This window comes from Festucalex cinctus, chromosome 11 (genome assembly GCF_051991245.1).
Source record: "Festucalex cinctus isolate MCC-2025b chromosome 11, RoL_Fcin_1.0, whole genome shotgun sequence".
Taxonomy (NCBI): Eukaryota; Metazoa; Chordata; class Actinopteri; order Syngnathiformes; family Syngnathidae; genus Festucalex; species Festucalex cinctus.
This window is the reverse complement of record NC_135421.1, coordinates 5,737,584-5,758,030: the sequence shown is the minus strand read 5'-3', so window position 1 is coordinate 5,758,030 and position 20,447 is coordinate 5,737,584. Positions and strand designations below refer to the sequence as shown.

Here is a 20,447-nt window from a genome sequence, read left to right as displayed (position 1 = left end):
ACATTATTCGGATCTATTTAGCTGTGTTGATAGTGAGATATATAAAGTAGGTAATATTGCTAATTACGACTTAGAAGCAATATCAACCAATGAAGTTTTGCTAGCTATCTCACAGCAAGCTGACAATAAATCCTGTGGTTCAGATCACATCTCTGATGAGCACCTTAAAAATGCAGGCCCGAAGGTTGCAGCTCTTTTAGCTATATGTTTTACGAGCTGTTTGTCCCACGGTATTTTACCAAATAATATGTTAGCGGTTACCCTGGTTCCTGTTATTAAGGATAAGGCAGGTAAAGTGTCAAGTCTGGATAATTACAGACCGATTGCTCTGGCCAGTGTACTCTCTAAAGTACTGGAGAAAATATTATTGGACAGATTAAATCCATATCTTGTTAGTACTAACAACCAACTTGGTTTTAAGTCCAAACATAGTCCAGATTTATGTATTTATTCTCTGAAAGAAATGATTGATACGTACAGAAGGGCAAACTCCTCTGTTTTAGTTGGTTTTATTGATGCCTCTAAGGCTTTTGATAGGGTTAATCATTAGAAATTGTTTTGTAAATTGCATAAAAGAGGAGTACCTAAAACTATAATTAGGATTCTGGCATTCTGGTACGCCAATCAGAGTATGCAGGTTAAGTGGGGGAGAGCGACCTCCGCTCAGTTTGGTGTTGGGAACGGAGTTCGCCAAGGAGGGATTATTTCTCCAGTTTTGTTTAATGTGTATATGGATGATATGTCAGAGCAACTCGGGCAGTGTAATACTGGCTGCATGTTTGGCAACACTGTGATCAACCATCTTATGTATGCAGATGACCTTGCTATTATGTCACCTAGTAGTGCAGGGTTTCAACAACTGCTAAATATTTTCTCTGACTATGGTGTAAAATTTGATATTACATATAATGCAAAGAAGAGTGTAGTGCTGATTTGCAGGGCAAAGGGGGATAAGGACCTTAGATTCCCATCTTCCTCCCTGTCTGGACATGTGTTAACTGTGTGTAGTAAAGTTAAGTATCTTGGACACATCATTACAGATCTGTTGTGCGATGATGATGACATGTACAGGCAGCGTCTCATGTTGTACACACAAGCTAATATGTTGTGTAGAAAGTTTTATTGGTGTTCTGACCTTGTTAAGGTAAACCTTTTTAAAACATTTTGTACACCTTTGTATACTGCTCCTTTGTGGGCAAGGTTTAAAAAAGTAAGCCTCCACAAGCTTCAGGTTTCTTATAATGATGCTTTTAGGATTCTTTTAAATAAGCCCAGGTGGAGTAGTGCTAGTGAGTTGTTCTGTACAGCCAGAATTAACTCATTTGAGGGTTTAATGAGGCACTTGATGTATAGATTTATGTGTAGGCTAAATGGGTCACAGAATGGCATCATACAGTTGCTGACAAATTCTAAGTTAAGTGCTGTACGATATGGATCCCATTTTTGGTCATATTGGTACAATTGTCTCATCTGTTGAGGTTTAAATTCGCTTATTTTATCTTGTTATTTTATTATTATTATTATTCTTTTTATTTGTATTTTTTTTTTATCCTTTCCTCTTTTATATGTTATGTCTCTTTGTTATGTGGACCTGAGTCTGATCAATAAACGTGATGATGATGAAAAGCTGCCACTGCAAGGCTTTTTTTTTATGCCCAGCAAGGAAATAAGCATTAACCAAGCTTCTCCTCTTAATATAATCATAATTGACACGACGAGAGAAGGTAGGACTCAGACGCAGAGTGACAGTTGGCCAACAAGGCTGCAGCTTTAATGGCTCGAAACAAAAAACACCTCTCAAAGAGGGAAATAAGGCTGAACAAAAAGAGCTCCAAACTGGAGATACAAAAAGGGCACTCAAAAACAGGGACAACAAAAGGCGCTCCACTAGGGAGGAAAACAAGGGGCAAACGAGGGGCGCAAGACAAGGCAAGGCAAGGCAAGGCAAGGCAAGGCAAGGCAAGGCAAGGCAAGGCAAGGCAAGACATCAAACAAGGACTGTGGTACGAGGACTGTGAGGACGCTTCCATGCACTGAGATGTGACACTTCGGCAACTGACTGGAGAATGAAGGTGGCTTTTATATCCGGGTTGATTGGAAACAGGTGGTGGTAATCATGGGCGTGGACCGGTAATCAGTGAGCTGCAGGAAGGGTAAGTGACCTGGGGTGAGAGGAGAGTTAGTACTTTCAAAATAAAACGGGAACCTGACTGTGACAACAAAAGCATGAACCGCCACTCTGGTGGCGGCGTGACAATAATAATAAAGCACTGTATGTTGACTTACTGGAAGTTACCGCTTAAGGCGCCGCTAGATGACTGCGAGTAACAAAGCATTGCTCAGCTAACCGTCTAACTGCACTGTTCCTTCTCAACGATATATGCAGGCAGGATGGCACACAATAGCTTGCCTTTCACATGCACGCATGTCAGCCGCTACGGGTAACGAACGGCCGGGAGGGTATAAAGTCTACATTGAAGGAAGTTGAGAACACTGTGTGGGTGCGGGTCTGTGTGTGCGTGCGTGCGTGCGCGCAGTTAGATTGTAAATGGAAGACTATTATTGTACAGGAAATATAAGGAACAATGGGTATTTATATCCAGATTATCCACTCAATTCAACACACGAACATTTGCGGCCTCAAATCTAATTTTTTTTTAATAATAATAATAATAATAATAATAATAATAATAATAATAATAATAATAAAAAGTCGATTAGTCCTTAAAAATATGAGAGGGGAGGTCGACTTAAAAAAAAAAAAAAGCCATTAGTGACAGCCCTATAGTATAGCAGTTTTATTTTCATCAGTCATCTGAGCTTCAATGACAATGTGTGGTTTTCCCAAGGGGAAGATGCCTCACTAGAAGAGCTGGAACCCTGTGTTAAAGAAAATAATGTTCACATAAAAGAAAAACATTTTCAGCAAAACAGTCATACTCCACCTCCCCAAAAAAGGTGTGAGCAACTAAAATAATTAGTTTAAAAGATAGTGTACAGCCCTGCAGACAACACCCCCTCCATTGACGAATTAACTTCTGTGGGGCCCCGCCACTCCGGGCCCGACGTGGGGGAAAAAAAATAAATAAATAAAAAATCCGAGAGGATACACTGCACTGGAATTCGTTCATTGAGTTGTCTTTCCAGTTAATTAGAAACACCTACACGCACATATGTCTCATTTCAGGATCCATATTCAAGGTTGTTGCTCTTTAGGGTTTTTAACAGCAGAGTAGAATTAATCGCGTTTGTCATTATTACTTGTATTGAGAACACTTCGCCTGACACAACCTGTCAAAGTTGTTAGACCAACATTACTTGTAAGGCCAGCCTACTTAGCTTAGATGCTAGCTGTGTTGCACTTGGGCCCCATTCACACGAAAGCCCGTTTCATTGTATTCGCAAACGTTCCTTACCATTTGGGCAGTTCGATTAGATGATCTGTCTGAGACCTAAAATATGAGCTTTCCCTCATTTGAACAACCAGCAGCCGCCACTGGTTTAAGTCAAAGTTATTCCCAGGCCAGTTTCCTTATATCTTTCTAAATGGTTCTCGCTTTGGAATTAAAATAATCCCTAGAGCTACCTGATTTGCTTATAAAGTGCAACATTGTTCTATATTGTTCCGTTACAAATATGTGACTTAAAGTTGTGTGGCTTTACAGCTGTGTTCCGTAAGTGCTTTGTGACAGCTGCGACTGTTCCAAAGAGCTATACAAATAAAAGGTGACTTGATTCTGTTAAGGTTCCGGTGCGACCGGAGAGTGGATCCCAGAATCACAGAACACAGAGGAGTAAGCGAGAGGTTTTATTCACCAAAACACGTGAATATGAACATAAAGCGCTGGACACAGCCAGGAAAAAGGTTAACAAAAAGTGCTTGCAAATTGCAAGGAGGGAAATTAACAACACAAAAAGACCCGAAGGCTACAAACCACAAACACAAGAAAGCAACAACTTACTATAGCTATGAAACACGCCACATAAAAGTGGGAACAAAAAGAGACGTAGCAAAACTTACGTAGATGAAAATCGAGAATCTTGGACTATAATAATTAGCGAAGGCGAAAAACAGTAGAAACAATTGATGGCTGTGAGCAGACGGAGCAACGACCCGACAGTGGCTGTAAGGAGAGTCCCAGTCCTTATGAAGGCCTAATAGGTGATGCACTGCAGGTGTGGTGCAGGGGACACGCCCATCTCATTAATCAGGCACTGTGAGACAAGGAAAACACACTGAGAGCCCAGCAACATGACAGTACCCCCCCCTCAACGGACGCCTCTTGGCGGACCACCTGGTTTTTCCCGGATGTGCCGCATGGAACACACGCAGGAGGGACGGATCCAGGATCCAGGAGCGGGAAATCCACTGCCGCTCCTCAGGACCGTAGCCTTCCCAGTCGACCAGGTACTGGAACCCCCTGCCCCGAGCTCTAGAGTCCAAAATCTCCTTCACCGTGTAGATCGGGTCACCATCCAGAGTACGTGGAGCGGGAGGTGGAGCCGCCGGGGGGTTCAAGGCACTGGAGGATACCGGTTTGAGCAGAGACACGTGAAAGACAGGATGTACCTTCAGGGTCGGTGGAAGTCGCAGCTTCACAGAGACTGGGTTCATGATGGCCTCCACCTCGAAGGGACCCACGAACCTCGGTCCTAACTTCTTGGCCCCACCGGCCAGCCTGAGATCCCGTGACGACAGCCAGACCATGTCACCCGGCCTGTAGACAGGGGCCGGTCGACGGCGACGATCCGCCACCTGGCGGTTGCGCTGAGCAGTGCGAGAGAGAGCCGCACGGGCCTCCCGCCAGACCCGATGGGCTCGCTTCAGGTGCAATTGAATTGAGGGGAGGACCATCTGCCCTTCTTGGGAAGGGAAGAGCGGAGGCTGATAGCCATGGGCAACATAGAAGGGTGATTGACCAGTGGCAGAGGAAACCTGAGTGTTGTGGGCGTATTCAACCCAAGGCAAATGAATTGTCCAAGTAGTGGGATTATACTGGCATACGCACCGCAAGATCGCTTCGAGGTCTTGGTTGGTTCTCTCAGTTTGTCCATTGGATTGCGGGTGGTATCCAGATGACAGGCTGTAGGTGGCCCCCAGGGACTAATGCGACGAAATGAGCAGACTTAGAGAATCTGTCCACAATAGTCAGGACCACGGAAGATCCCCGGGAGACCAGTCACAAAATCCAGAGCAATGTGTGACCATGGTCGAGACGGCACTGGCAGGGGATGGAGCAAGCCCGACGGAGGCTGGTGAGAAGCCTTTCCACATGCGCAGGCGGCGCATGCCTTAACGAAGTCCAGAACATCCTGCCTGAGAGAGGGCCACCAGAATCTTTGGGAAATAACCTCTCGCGTACGAGTCGCTCCAGGATGACAGGCCACCGTCGACTCGTGCCCCCACTGCAGGACCTCTCGTCATAGTACGTCAGGAACAAAGAGTAGACCTGCTGGGCATTCCGCAGGCACAGGTAAGTCTCGTAGAGCCTCCACCACCTTTTCCTCAATCCTCCAGCGCAGCGCCCCCACCACGCAGTGGACCGGAAGGATAGTCTCATCCTCAGTAGCCTCTTCACGGCTAGAGTCAAACATCCTAGAGAGGGCGTCTGGCTTCTTGTTTTTAGTGCCCTGTCTGTAAGTGATAAAGTCAAAGCGTGTGAAAAGAAGCGCCCACCTGGCCTGTCGGGGATTCATCCGCTTGGCAGTTCGCAGGTATTCCAGGTTACGGTGGTCTGTGAACACTGTGAATGGTTCCTTAGCTCCTTCCAAAAGGTGACGCCATTCCTGAAGTGCAGCGACAATGGCCAGAAGATCACGGTTTCCCACATCGTAGTTTGCCTCGGCAGGTGTCAAACGTCTGGAGAAAAAGGCACAGGGGTGGAGCACCTGGTCGACCGGAGACCGTTGAGAGAGCACAGCCCCCACTCCTGAATCCGATGCGTCCACCTCAAGCACAAAAGGAAGAAGAGGGTCAGGGTGACGCAAAACAGGCGGGCAGGTAAATGCCCTCTTCAAATCATTAAAAGCCTCCTCTGCCGAGTCTAACCACTCAAAGCGAAGCTTAGGAGATGTTAACCTAGTAAGTGGTCTAACCTTCTGGCTATAATTGCGGATGAACCGACGGTAGAAGTTCGCGAACCCTAAGAACCTCTGCAACTGCTTCCTCGAGGTTGGCCTTGGCCACTCGAGCACAGTGCGAATTTTCCCAGCATCAGCTCGGATTTGGCCATCCTCCACCACAAACCCCAAAAATTGTACGGAGGATGAATGGAACTCACACTTTTCAGGTTTAACGTATAGACGGTTAGCTAGCAAGCGTTGGAGAACCAGTCTAACGTGTTGTTGGTGTTCCTTAAGATCGCGGGAGTAGATTAGGCTATCATCCAAATAGACAAAACAAAATACATTAATCATATCGCGCAAGACATCGTTCACGAAACATTGAAAGACTGCTGGAGCATTAGTTAGCCCGAAAGGCATCACCAAATATTCGAAGTGACCCAGGGGAGTCTTCAAGGCAGTTTTCCACTCATCCCCCTCCCTGACGCGGATAAGGTAGTAGGCACTGCGCAAATCTAATTTTGAGAATATTTTGGCGGCTTGTAGGGAAGCGAAAGCTGAATCCAGCAACGGTAACGGGTACTTATTCTTTACAGTCATTTCGTTTAGGCCACGATAATCTACACAGGGGTGAAGTGATTTATCCTTCTTATCAACAAAGAAGAACCCAGCTCCCATAGAGGAGGTGGATGGCCGTATATGCCCTGCCGCTAGTGCGCTTGAAATATACTCCCGGAGGGCTGCCAGCTCAGGTTGGGAAACATGGTACAGCCGGGAACTAGGAAGTGGCATATTAGGAATTAAATCAATAGCACAATCGTAGGGGCGATGGGGCGGTAACGTCTGTGTCCTCTCTTCACTGAAGACTTTACTCAAATCATGGTATTCGGGTGGTACGTTGTCTAGACAAAGAGTCTCCTCTGAGGAAATAGCAGGCAGACAACTGCCCCCCTCAGCAGCCCGCAGGCAATGTGCGTGACAGTAAACACTCCAGTTTTCAAGTGAGGGTTTAGCCCAATTAATCTCGGGGTTATGTAACTTTAGCCAAGGCAAGCCCAACACCACTGGTGCCGATCGTGACGACATATTCAAAAAACTGAGAGACTCGACATGGTTACCTAAAAGACGTAAACACAAAGGCTCAGTGGTGTGAGTTACTACCCCCAGAAGGCACCCGTTGAGGTCGTAAACCCTACGTTCCTTCGGTAAGGCTGTAGGCTCGTAACCCATGGCCGCTATTACACTTGGATCAACAAAATTATCATCTGCCCCGGAATCGACCAGGGCCACCACCTTAATTCTTTTACAATTAAAAGCGACCTCTCCCGGGAGCTCAAGTCTCTTAGTCTCAGAGGAATGCGTGATTGAGGCAGCACGGTTGTACTCACACGGTGTTGTGGTGTGTGAAACTATGGTTGACTTGGGTCCGTCTGTAGCCTGCTGACTGCCCATCCTGACCAGTGGTGTGGAGTGACGAGCCGACAGCTGAGGACACTGTGCCACCAGATGGCCCCGCAATCCGCAGTAGTAGCATGCTCCAGATCGGGCCCGGCGTCTCCTCTCATCAGCCCGAAGCCGGCCAGCTCCCAGTTGCATGGGTTCCTGCCCCGCCTCGGGGAGTGCCCACACTGGGGCTGCAGCAACAACCTGAGAGCCGACGTCACCAACAGGTTTGGCTGATTCAGACGAACGTTCCAAGTCCTTCTCCCGCTGTCTCTCCCGGATCCTGTTATCCAAGCGAATGGATAGAGCAATGAGGTCCTCCAAGCTTCCAGTTTCGTCCCGTAAGGCCAGTTCATCTTTAACGCGAGAATTGAGTCCACGACGGAAAAGAACACACATGGAGGGCTCATTAAAGCAGCTCTCAGCGGCCAGCGAGCGGAACGTAATAGCATAGTCAGCTACGGAGTGATGGCAATGAGTACAGTCCACGAGCTGATTACCGGCCTCCCTGCCTCGAATAGGATGGTCAAACACGTGGCGTAACTCGGCAGAAAACAGAGCAAAAGATGCTTTTAGGTCCGGACGAGTGTTGCTCACGGCCATGGCCCAGGTTGCCGCTCGGCCAGTCAAAAGACTCATCACGAAAGCCACTCGCGAGTTGTCGCTATGATAGGTGAGTGGCTGTTGTTCGAAAATTAGGGAGCAGTGATGAAGAAAGGTGCCGCAATCCCCAGGCTCCCCCCCATAGCGTGACGGATGTGCGAGATTTGGCTCCCTAAGTGTTACCGGTGAGTTGGCGGGACCGACAGCAGCGGAGGCGTCTGTTCTGCCGCCAGCCCCCAACTGTCCAACCTGGGCACCAACTTCCTCCAGCCGGTGGACCAGCAAGGTGACCATCTCCCTGAGCTCAGAGATGGTGGACTCCTGCTAACTCACTCGGCGATTTTGGCTGGCCAATGCGTGACGGACCTCCTTGTGTTCTGTAGGATCCAGTGTCGGGTCGTTCTGTTAAGGTTCCGGTGCGACCGGAGAGTGGATCCCAGAATCACAGAACACAGAGGAGTAAGTGAGAGGTTTTATTCACCAAAACACGTGAATATGAACATAAAGCGCTGGACACAGCCAGGAAAAAGGTTAACAAAAGGTGCTTGCAAATTGCAAGGAGGGAAATTAACACAACACAAAAAGACCCGAAGGCTACAAACCGCAAACACAAGAAAGCAACAACTTACTATAGCTATGAAACACGCCACATAAAAGTGGGAACAAAAAGAGACGTAGCAAAACTTACGTAGAAGAAAATCGAGAATCTTGGACTATAATAATAATTAGCGAAGGCGAAAAACAGTAGAAACACTAGACGATGGCTGTGAGCAGACGGAGCAACGACCCGACAGTGGCTGCAAGGAGTCCCAGTCCTTATGCCCTGCAGGGGACACGCCCCTCTCATTAATCAGGCACTGTGAGACAAGGAAAACACACTGAGAGCCCAGCAACATGACAGATAATAAATAAATAAATAAAACAAACACACGCACACACATAGTCATTGTGATTAGTAATAATGCATAGAGGTAGATTCATTTATTTTAGTTAAACTTAATTTATCCAGTTAAGGGTTTTGAGAACAGATTCATATTTGTTATGCCAAACTGGCAGCAGACAATCAGCAGTAAGTGATACAAATTGCTTGTTTTTTTTTGTAATAAGAAATCTGAGGTGGTTGTTAATGTTTTAAAAAGGGATAGTTCATTATGATTGACTAAAATGCTTGTATTTCTTTGTACTGAAACAAAGGGATCAAGAGCAACTTATTATATTACTTATGATGTGATTTTATTTATATTAATTATCATATGATTTTACTGGTCTGGCTCACTTGACGTCAAATTAGGCTGTGTGTGGCCCCTGAGCTATATAGAGTTTGGCACGCCTGGGTAACACATTTACAGTCATTATGACTTTTGGCTGTACCACAGTAATGAAAGGCATTAATAATGAATATACTGTACTGTACAGTATCAGAAATCATAGAACAATACATCCTCACTTTTTGGTAACCACACTTACCTACGGCTATAACAGCTTTAAGACCGGAAAATAATAATAAAAATAATAATAATAATAATAATAATAATAATAATAATAATAATAATAATAATGTTTTTCAAGCCATTGAATCATGTGTCTACAAGCAAACCATTCCGCAATTGTGCTGGATTGTGATGTAACAGTCAGGCTAATTTACCTCATGAAAAACCAAATTGTGACATTAGAGCAGGGGAGTCAAACTCATATTAGCTCAGGGGCCGCATGGAGGAAAATATATTATTCAGTCGGCCGGATCGGTAAAATAATGGTATATAACTTAACTCTTTTACTGCCACAAAAAAAAACTTTAATATGAAAAAGGCTTTGATCATTTACATCATTCTTGAAAACGTTATATTTCCTCAGATTTTGTCATGTTTCATTGTAATTTCATACACCGGCAGCCCATTGAAAATTGAATGCTGTCATCTGATGGCCATAGTGAGTGTTTTTGATTCCACAACCCATTGACCAGGCAGCGGTGCACTTAGACATTGCACTGTCCATTGATTAAAAAAAAAAAAAAGTAGTTGTCATCATGTATGGCAGCATACATTGTGATTTTAGTCATCGTTATTAACGTTTTTGGCGGTCAAAGAGTTAAAAACAATTGCCGTCAATTTTCGCATATTTTTGAGATTTTTGGACCAGCCCTAAATTACCGAGCTCAACTGTAATCTATGTTTAAAAAAAATAACACGAATGCAAATGAAACGTGGCAATACTTGTATGAGTTCCGGACGTGTTACCTGTTTTGCATAAATATAGTTCCCAGAATGCATTGTGTGGCACAGTTAATGAAGTCATAAGGATGTTAATCCTTGTCATATGTATTTGTGTTACCAGTAATTGAATTTGTGTCGTATTTAACACGTTTATGTTGGTCTATGATTTAAAAAAATAATAATAAATAAAAAAAATAAACAAACCATAACTTTAAGTTGTGTGTAAAATAATGACTTCCAAGGCGATTCCGTGTACAAGTTACATTACTCATCTGAGGACTGCTTTGGAAATTACAAGTTTATATATTTGATTGTGGCTGGCTGATTAATTGGTCCAATATTACAATTTTTTATTTTATTTTATTTTTAACTTTACAAGTCGTCTCGCGGGCCGGATTAAACCCCTTTGCGGGCCTGATTTGGCCCGCGGACCTTATGTTTGACACCTCTGCATTAGAGGTTTCATCCTGATGCTAACAATGAGATTTATTAATCTTATGCTTTGTTGTGCCATTTCCTGTTTGCTGTTCTGCCACTGGTAGTTGCCCTCAAGCCTCGTTAAATTTGGATGTAATAAAAGGGGGGAATACAATTTCAAAGTGATGACTTTGCAAAACAACCATGCCTCTCAAAGCTTGGTTAGCTTGAATCGTTTCTTTCCACATGGAATATTTTCACAGGAAATTCAATTTCCTTCATTTCCATTTCGAATCTGTGACATTAAAGAACTGCACGTGCAGAATTGTTTTGTTACCTTGTATATTAGATTGGAAAGACACAGTAAATTCTAAATGATATACTTCTTTACAGCCTCTTAATATCTCTCCACTTTCCATTTGTCACCACTTAAAGAAACTGCTCCTTCGTGTTTGGCTCAGAATTGTGTCGTTAGTCAGGAAATATATTGTGATCATAGAAATCTACAAGGCTAAAAACTTTTTTAATGGTGAAGGGCTGTGACAAAAAAAATGTCTAAGTACCATGTTTCAGGGGTAAACAATCCTTCCCTTAAGCACTCTATCCCAAACTAAACACTTTAATGTATTTTCTGCTTGATAAACCCTTGTTCAATTTCCCATGCTCTGTATCTTTTAGATAGGCCTGACAGCGTCCCCCTATATTCTCTTTGACATGAATTACAAAGAGTTGCGCAAGCAGTCAGAGTCGTGGAGAACACATTTTCTTCAATTAGAGGCTTCAGTCAAGCACGAGAGGATAAAGTGTGTTGTCTTTTTTGAACATTTATTGTTACACAGTGTAATGACCATGCATGCTGTGAACCCATACTAATGACACTATAGATTAACTCTAGTGGGTACCCTTTGGGAAAATACAAAACTATTCCAAAGGTATTGATTTTGAGACTTGCTGTGAAATTGAACTGTCAGGTGTTCCATTGGGCCCTGATATGATATTGATTCCTGCTGCTTAGTGGCCAGCAAAGAGTCTGGTTACCTGAAACTGCTCGGTCAAGGGCAATGACTGTCCTTCTCTACAAATGCTTATTGGGGTTTGAAAAAAGAAAAGAAATTTGATCAACTTTGGGTCTCTGTGGAATCTGAGCGTTACAGCACTGCATCAATACTGAAACGATATTGATGCAGTGCACTTCTACTCTCACTCGGACCATTAAGCCCTGCTTTGTGATGTGAACCCACTTTCTCCATTAAGCAGAAAGCCCACAATGCACAGTGCCATCATTGACATTGAGCTTATGGCTTTGCCAGTATGTACAGGTTAAAAGGGGGCATTGGCAGTGAAAAACGATTCTTCTTTAAGAATTCTTCTATGTACAACACAAATGGTGTGCTAGTCAATGAAAGGGCATTTGGTGAGATAAAAGAAATCCAACAAAGAAAGACAAAGCAGAACACAGACAGTCGCTCTCTTCATCTCATGGTACTGTCCATTTTAATTAGGGTGCATTTACACAATCCTAGTGGTGTCAGTAAGTGCATTGAGGCAATCAGCATCCTGCGTGGCCCGAGACAAATGCCTTTGATCAGCTCTTGGAGTCTCATCTAAAGTGACTGCTTGAGGTGTGGGAGATCTTATAGGCCTCTGAATGCTAGCCAAGACAACTGCCACTATGATAGAAACCTCCATCCCTCCTCAAGATGCACACGCTGAGAAAATGTTGATGGCAATGGACCAGTAATTTGATGCTGTTACTACAATCTTTCCTCTATAGCTGAGTCCTAAATCTGTCACACAGTGAATACTGTGATCTGTATTATGGCAAAAGTCCACACCTCCAGGCTGTGGAATCTAAACAAATGGCTGAGTGGGATGTTGTTAAAAGAGACAAAGCATACCTTTGAAGGCCACTCCTATGTATAGTTTTATTTAACAATCATGAATAGTGTTTGGCACAATGATAATGGTTGTCTGAATCTGTGACAGTTACTTTTTAATGAGAGTCTTTACCTTTCGCTTGAGCAAAGTTTTTATGCTACCTTAGGTGACTGAAATTTGATGCATAAAATAAATGTGTCTCTAAAACATACAAAATGATTCAGTTCTCTTTACTCACTGTTCAATTCAACATAAAGATGACTCGACTTAAAGATATTAAAATGCAAAGAGCAGGGCATAATTGCAAACCTACCACATATTTGCCCAAAGAAATGTTGTCAGGGTTGGGCAGTGGGTTGTGTTAGGAATGAGGACCCAAGTGCAGGGAAGCAGGTGTAGCCATGAAGGGTGAAGTAGGTATTGACTCAAAAAGGAATATATTTCCAAAATGAGGAAAAAGTCAAACAAGGTACTGGAATACTTAAATCCCAAATAACGGTGTAGATGATGAAGATGAAGACATGACATGACGAGGATCATGGCAACAACTAATATGAAACCAGACGTGACAAAGATAACGAACCAAAAAGGACTGAAAAAGGAGGGAACTAAATACAAACATACTGACGAGTAGGGATGGGTATCGTTACGATTTTATCAATGCTACTGCTCATAACAATAGGTATAGGCACAACAATTGAAAGCTTTTGCTTCTGCCTACATCCTTTTGGTTGGGTGGAATTTTTATTTTTTTTTGACCATGTGTAATTTTTTATTTATCTTGCCAATGAAACGAATCTATTTTTTAGTCATTCAAATAGGATCATACAAAGGTGGGGTAATTAGGGCCCTAGTGATCTCAATCTTATTAAGAAAAATATTTGGAAAAAATAAAAACTTGAAAAAAAATAGAACTATTTACAGAACAATATTTTGGATAATATTTCAGATTGTTACATGTATGTGTAGACATGTGATAATATATTTAAGACTTAAGACTATTTAAGACTTCCGCACATGTCCAAAATATTGCGAGTTTTGTTCTAATATTTCCAAACTAATATTAACACATGTACTCATGAAGTTTGGTCTCAGTCAGTCATGTTTTATTTTTGTTCTTTTTTTTTTTCTCTCTCTCTCTCTTTTAAGTGCCGGAAGTTTTTGTGCGAGCAACGGGAGCCATCACGACGTGAATGATAATAATACAAATACTGCAAAATTTGTTCTAATATTTTCAGACTATCATTAGAACATCCATCCATCCATCCATCCATCCATCCATTTTCTTGACCGCTTATTCCTCACAAGGGTCGCGGGGGGTGCTGGCGCCTATCTCAGCTGGCTCTTGGCAGTAAACGGGGTACACCCTGGACTGGTTGCCAGCCAATCGCAGGGCACACAGAGACGAACAACCATCCACACACACAAGCACAACTAGGGTCATTAGAACATGTATCTATTAATTTCAGGGACAATCATCCATCCATCCATTCATCCATCCAGCCATCCATTTTCTTGACCGCTTATTCCTCACAAGGGTCGCGGAGAGTGCTGGAGCCTATCTCAGCTGGCTCTGGGCAGTAGGCGGGGTACACCCTGGACTGGTTGCCAGCCAATCGCGCAGGGACAATCAGTCACGCTTTTCATTCTTAATGCCACCATAACGGACTGGTTGCGCACAAACAATGGTAAACTGCATGTTCGTCAGTCACTTCCGCAAATGCCTTTTTCCTCCCAATTTCTTTCCCACAGGAAGAATGTGCATGCAACCTGAGATGCATAGTGCTGTCTAAATTATGGCAATACTTGGCGATGCCATAGTCATCTTTATAGCACAATATAGACCAGGAAATGTGTCTAAAATGAACCTTCTGCATGTTAAATAGCACATAAATACTAAAGATTATCTCATTGGGCTATTCGTCGAGTGAGTCTTTTAAGTGCTGACTACATGTTTTGTGACTGTTGATTACAGTACATGTTTTGTACCGGTGTACAACCTCACTGTGCCTTTTTTTTTTTTTATCTCAACCATTAGTGTCCGATGTAAAGACGTCCAGTGATTGTTTTAGTGTTGACTATGTTTTCTTAGTGTTGACTATGTTTCTAACGGTCTACAACTTCACTGTGCCTTTTCCTAATCTCAACCATTAGTGTCCCATGTAAAGACATAACATGTACTGTACAACCTCACTGAAAGCCTCATCTTAACCCCAACCATTAGTCCGACGGCGAATCAACATACACGTCAACACTAAAAACGAACACTAAGATCGTTACTGAATTGTTAGCTCAGTAAGTTAGACGTTAGTCTCTGGAACAAATGATCCTGGTTCGAGTCTCAGTTTTGTATTTTTTCGTGACACTTGGTCATATTTTGGTGCATGGTAAAACGACCAATATGGTTGTTATTGTTGGAGGACTTGTTGGATACCTCACAGCGATGATGTAATGCACAAAAAAGTCCATTATTATAGCGTACACGGTAGGGCTGGGCGCTATAGCCAAAAAATAAAATCTCGATTTTTGTCTGTCATTCTGGACGATTACGATTTTAACTCTTTGCAATCCGCCGACGAACTAGTTCGTCATGTGACACCCGGTGGGCGTCACCCGAAGACGAAAAAGTTCGTCAAATGTGTTTTTTTTTATGAATGGGTGGATGAGACTCTTGGGCAGTTTCCCTCTGAATATTAAGCCCGTGAAGCACTGTAGTGACGAACTGTGCCCTCTTGATGGCAGTGATGGTCTCTTTACACGAGAAGGATGTGATTTCCTAGTAAAGGCGGAGTGTTGTGGAGTGGTGGGGGCCGGTGGCTGGGGGAGAAAAGACGAGTGCTAACGGCGGCTAACCGGAGGCCGCTAAAAACAAAAGCTCACGCTTTTGAGCAGAGCGTTTGTCACGATCGGTCAAGAGATGACGAATAGAAAGATCAAGGAGCCGGATTCTGCATAAGAGAGTGTGAAAAGCGACAAAAACGTCACGGGCGCCCACTTCAGAAGCCACCGCCTCCGGCGTTCTCTGACACACGGAGTGAAAGTTTGCATCGTCGTATCTCTGACCAGTCCACGTCATCTGACGAGGAATCTGTGACGAATTTGGCGAATTCGAGCCGCCTTCACCAGTTGAACAGATCAATTCAAGTGTGGCAAAGGTAGCAGCAGCAGCGATTTATCCCCGAAAGCTCCTGGAAGCCCCGGAGGTAAGCTAACGTTTAGCATTCTGTAAATCGAGTGATCACAGTTGTACTAGTTCAGTATATTGAATGTGACAGGGATGAAATGACTTGGATGGATGAGAATATTCACAGACATGCTTCTGTATACTGTATGTGCAATGTCTGTAACCTCGTACTAACTAACGCATGTTGCACAACATTCGATTACAGTTGGGGCAGCGTACACAAATGGCCCCTTCGCAGTCACACGCAGTGCGACCGAGAGGTAAAAAAAAATCACAATACCTTGCAACAATAATAAAAATTACATCTTGATCACAGTATTTTCTGTAATTTACAGAAGCAGCTACTACACTGGCAGAGGCACAAGCGTGTGAACATCTTGCAGTGTCCCCCTGAACGCAGAAGAAAGCTTCACACGCGATCACACAAAAGACACTATTGGGTTTCAAAACAAAACCCATGCACCCATTCATGCATGCATATTTTGTAAATAACCCCAAATTTGTAAATAGTTTATCAAATGTGAAAATGGAGCTGTTATTTCCCTGTATAGTACGTAAATAGCGCACACGCACGAGCACGCACGCACACGCACGAGCACGCACACACGAGCACGCACACGCACGCCCACACACATGCACAAACATTCCTGTAAATAATCAACATTTTGTAAATAGTTTGTGAAATGTGAAAATATTGCTGTTTACACACGCTATCAGATATGTAAATAAATCCTTATTTTGCTATCAAAAACACATTTTCATTTTTTTTTTCATGTTTTATGGAAGGCAAGGACTGTTGAGATATTTGAGATGCCACTAAACCAAAAAATATTACTGTAAAAGTCACTGTTTTGCAGAAAATGCATCATTTCACAAAAAGCTTCATTTCTCCTTATTTTGCCCGAGATTCTTGAATTATGTCAAATCAAGCCATTTTCAAATGATGATTACTAAAGAACAGAATAAGGTAGAGTCATACTCTTTTTTTCTAATGAAAGAGGAGACTCCAATCTTTCAAACGACACCCAGTGGCGGAGCCAGACTTTTATAAATAGGGGGGCCAAGGGGGGGCCAAGGATACTTCATCCAAAGATGATGCCAAATTTGTTTTCATGAAAATTAATTTCAATCGGAGTCTCTATCGATGTTCAAATATATTTAAGTACATATTAAGCACAGGGGAGATTTTTGCACATAATGTGCCGTTTATTAAAATGTATCAAATGTACAAAAAAATAATTCAGCACTGTTTAACTTGAATGAACTTGCACCCACATGCAGATACTGTATTCATGCAATTACAGTACTTTTATCAACATAACATTATAATATGAACATAATGCAAATTTGTATTACAGTATGACTAAAGATCCTGTCGAAGTGCCAAACTTCATTTTCCACACACCCTGTGAAAAATAAATGTATTACTCCAACTACTACTTCATTTACAACCACATAATTTATTAATGTGATTAATTAATAATCATGTTAATAAATCCTCCCCTTCTACCTGTAAATGCAAACGTCAGTTAGTGTCGGTTTGAACTTTCAACCATTGGAGGGTGCTATTGTATTGCATAACAACAACAACATACTTATTTTTAGCTTGCACAAAACTACGTTGCTTATTGATGTCCGTCCAAAACAATCTATCTGAACTAGAGGTGTCAGTGGATTAAAATTTGTAATCATAATTAATCGCATTACTTCAATAATTAACTGACTATTAATCACACATTAATTGAACATTTTATATCTCAATTTAGACCTACATTTACAATAAAATGTACCCCCCCCCCCCCAATTTCAATATGGTTTTTTTTTTTTTAGTCATTGATAGAGCAATTTCATAATAATTCAATTAAAAATAAAATATGTGCTGTACTGTAAAAAGCGTGACTGATTTGTAAGACAATAGTGAAAGCTCAATGCATTTCTCTTTTCATATTAGGAGCTGCATAATTTTTAACATGAAGTAACTTGTGAAATTATGCACATTTTTAAAACTGTAAAATACAACACAGTCCCCACAAATACAGTATATGCATTCGCTCTAGGCTTTTATTTTGTGAAGTGAAATAGGATGTGCATTGTAAAATGACGAATTTTTACTGCATAGGAACCAGAAACGACCGATGTGTTCTTTTCATATTAATAGCTCTGTAATTTTAAACAATAAGTAACTTGCGAGTTTCTGCACATTTTAAAATTGTAAAATACAACTTGACTCCAATCCCCACACATTAGGCAGTATCATTTAATTTATTACTGCTAAATTGTGTTATAGTGAATCCTTTTTATGACGTCGGACGCTTTTATTTTGTTAAGTTCTCGGATGCGAGACGCAGCTGAGGCCGCTCTACTGTTACAGCGAACACATCGGTAGTTTCACTTTCACCCTGATGAGATATTTTGTGGAGATGCTGAATAAAATACGCCTCACATTTAAAGATAAATAGGCTTGTGCTCACTCCAACTGTCAAGACGGCGTCCATTCGGCTCTTTACTCTCACAGGGGTTTCAGAGTGCCCATGGACGCCTCTTGGTGCTCGGTGCGAACGCAACGGCTAACCGAGTGCGTTCTTTCAAAGCAAGGCACGGGTGGTAGTGGTGAGACACAGTCCAAATGGCTCCTCCACCTATATTCTGCCCCTTAAACACTGTATTTTAGCTCCAGTGCATTTCTATTGGGTAGTTTTGACGTGGACGTTTCTACTGCGTGGTGACTAGAATTCCCTGAGTAGAGGCTTTCCAAATAAGGAGCGGTCGTTAATCGAGTGTTAAAAAAAAATAGTGCCGTTAAAGGCACTTTAAGTTAACGAGATAATAATGCGACAATTTTGACACCCATAATCTGAACATAAAAGTTATTTTAAACAGTCACTCACGTCTCACAGGCAAACAAACATGATATAGCCAAACGCCAACATGCATTCTCGGTATTCAGGAGACTGCTCAAAACAGATGATTCTCCTTCTCCAGACTCTAGTGAGGTGGATTATAATGCTTTGTCGTAAGTAGCGCCAGCTACTGTTCAGGAGGGGCATAACAGTTAGTAGGCGTCTGCTTGAAAAAAAAATGCTGGCAGGTTGCATCGGCCAGGCGTGCGACGTCACTGCGCCGGTGCCGTGATATGCCAATCATTTGGCGTCTGCTGGGTCCAATCACATTTCAGCAGGGGCACGTGCCACCCCGGCCCCCCCTCTGGCTCTGCCATTGACGACACCCACCATGTCTATTTAGTCATAGCACACAATATTCTAATAAGCATTGAAAATGGGTGAAAATATGCGAAATCTGGTGGGATTCTGGAGTTACCTTGTCAGAAAATGCGTGGGATTGAAAGAGTTAAAAAAAAAAAAAAGTAACACGGCACACTACTTATTTGATAAGGTAGAAAGCTGCAGTGTGCAGTCCCACCTACATCAAAACGTGGTATTTTACTTACTTTATTTAACCCTAAATCTAATCCTGCATCATAACGCCACTGCGTTAATTTTTTTAGATGCTTTATTGAACCAACTGTTGCAAAAAAAAATTCTAATGAAAGAGGAGACCCCAATCTTTCAAACGACACCCACCATGTCTTAGTCATAGCACACAATATTCTAATAAGCATTGAAAATGGGTGAAAATATTCGAAATCTGGTGGGATTCTGGAGTTACCTTGTCAGAAAATGCGTGGGATTGAAAGAGTTAATTGATTTAAATCAAAAGTAAAAAAAAAAAACACACAAAAAAAAACATTTAAACAAGGTTTGATTCATTCAAAAATAAATCTTGTGCAAAATGTTCAGACAATAACGTACACTGATTTTGAATCAGTTTTAACGTAAATTTAACATACATAGCTGAGCAAAAAAAGCTACTTATAGCTTTTGCATAACTTAAATGCCAAATAGCTGTTCGAAAAAAAAGCTACTCACAGCTTTTGCTCAACTTAAATGCCATACATAGCTTATGCAAAAAAAGTACCTATAACTTTTGCATAACTTAAATGCCACATAGCTTATGCAAAGAAAAAGCTACTCATAGCTTTTGCTAAACTTAAATGCCACATACCTAGCTTGTGCGAAGAAAAAGCTACTCATAGCTTTTGTTAAACTTAAATGTCCCTTACATAGTTGTACAAAAAAAAGCTACTCATAGCTTTTGCATAACTTAAATGCCACAAGTAGTTCTAACAATTGTAAACAGGTATTGTAAACCACACATCCAGTATTCTACCACTTGTGCAAAAATACAACTATACTCGCAATAACATTTGTATATAATAGAACTTCAAGATCAACAGCTTATTATAATCAGTTAGTTGTGCTGCTACTCTTCGTTTTAACAGCTGTTCGGGAAACCTTGCGCATGCTTGTAGTTTGCTCTATGTCGCTCTTGTAAAAGCCTAACCAATTCCATATAATAGACATAACATGAGTCTGTTTTCTTGGTATCAAGTCTTCGTCTTCTGCAGGAGACATAATGTGTGCGAGTAGGCAGTGTAGCGTTTGGCCGAAGTAGCAAACAGGCGGTCATGTGTGAACTGCCTGCACAACTGTTGCGGGGTCCTGTGCGCCTTCCGATGACGTCCCATACCGCAGCTTCGCGATAGCAGCGTGACGTCATCAGCAAGCGCGCCAACCACCAAACGAAGG

At 42.3% G+C, this 20,447-nt stretch overlaps 2 long non-coding RNA genes across 2 annotated transcripts; one reads left to right on the top strand and one right to left on the bottom strand.

Annotated features, from left to right (window-relative positions):
- Positions 1 to 1,743: 1,743 nt before the first annotated feature.
- On the bottom strand, positions 1,744 to 18,749 carry LOC144030126 (uncharacterized). The gene is made up of 2 exons (XR_013287200.1): positions 18,690 to 18,749; positions 1,744 to 2,162 (listed from the first exon to the last, which is right to left on the bottom strand). It is a non-coding gene; the product is annotated as an uncharacterized LOC144030126 (long non-coding RNA).
- LOC144030125 (uncharacterized) lies at positions 15,711 to 16,528 on the top strand. Its single transcript, XR_013287199.1, has 3 exons — positions 15,711 to 15,820; positions 16,007 to 16,061; positions 16,137 to 16,528. It is a non-coding gene; the product is annotated as an uncharacterized LOC144030125 (long non-coding RNA).
- Positions 18,750 to 20,447: the final 1,698 nt, after the last annotated feature.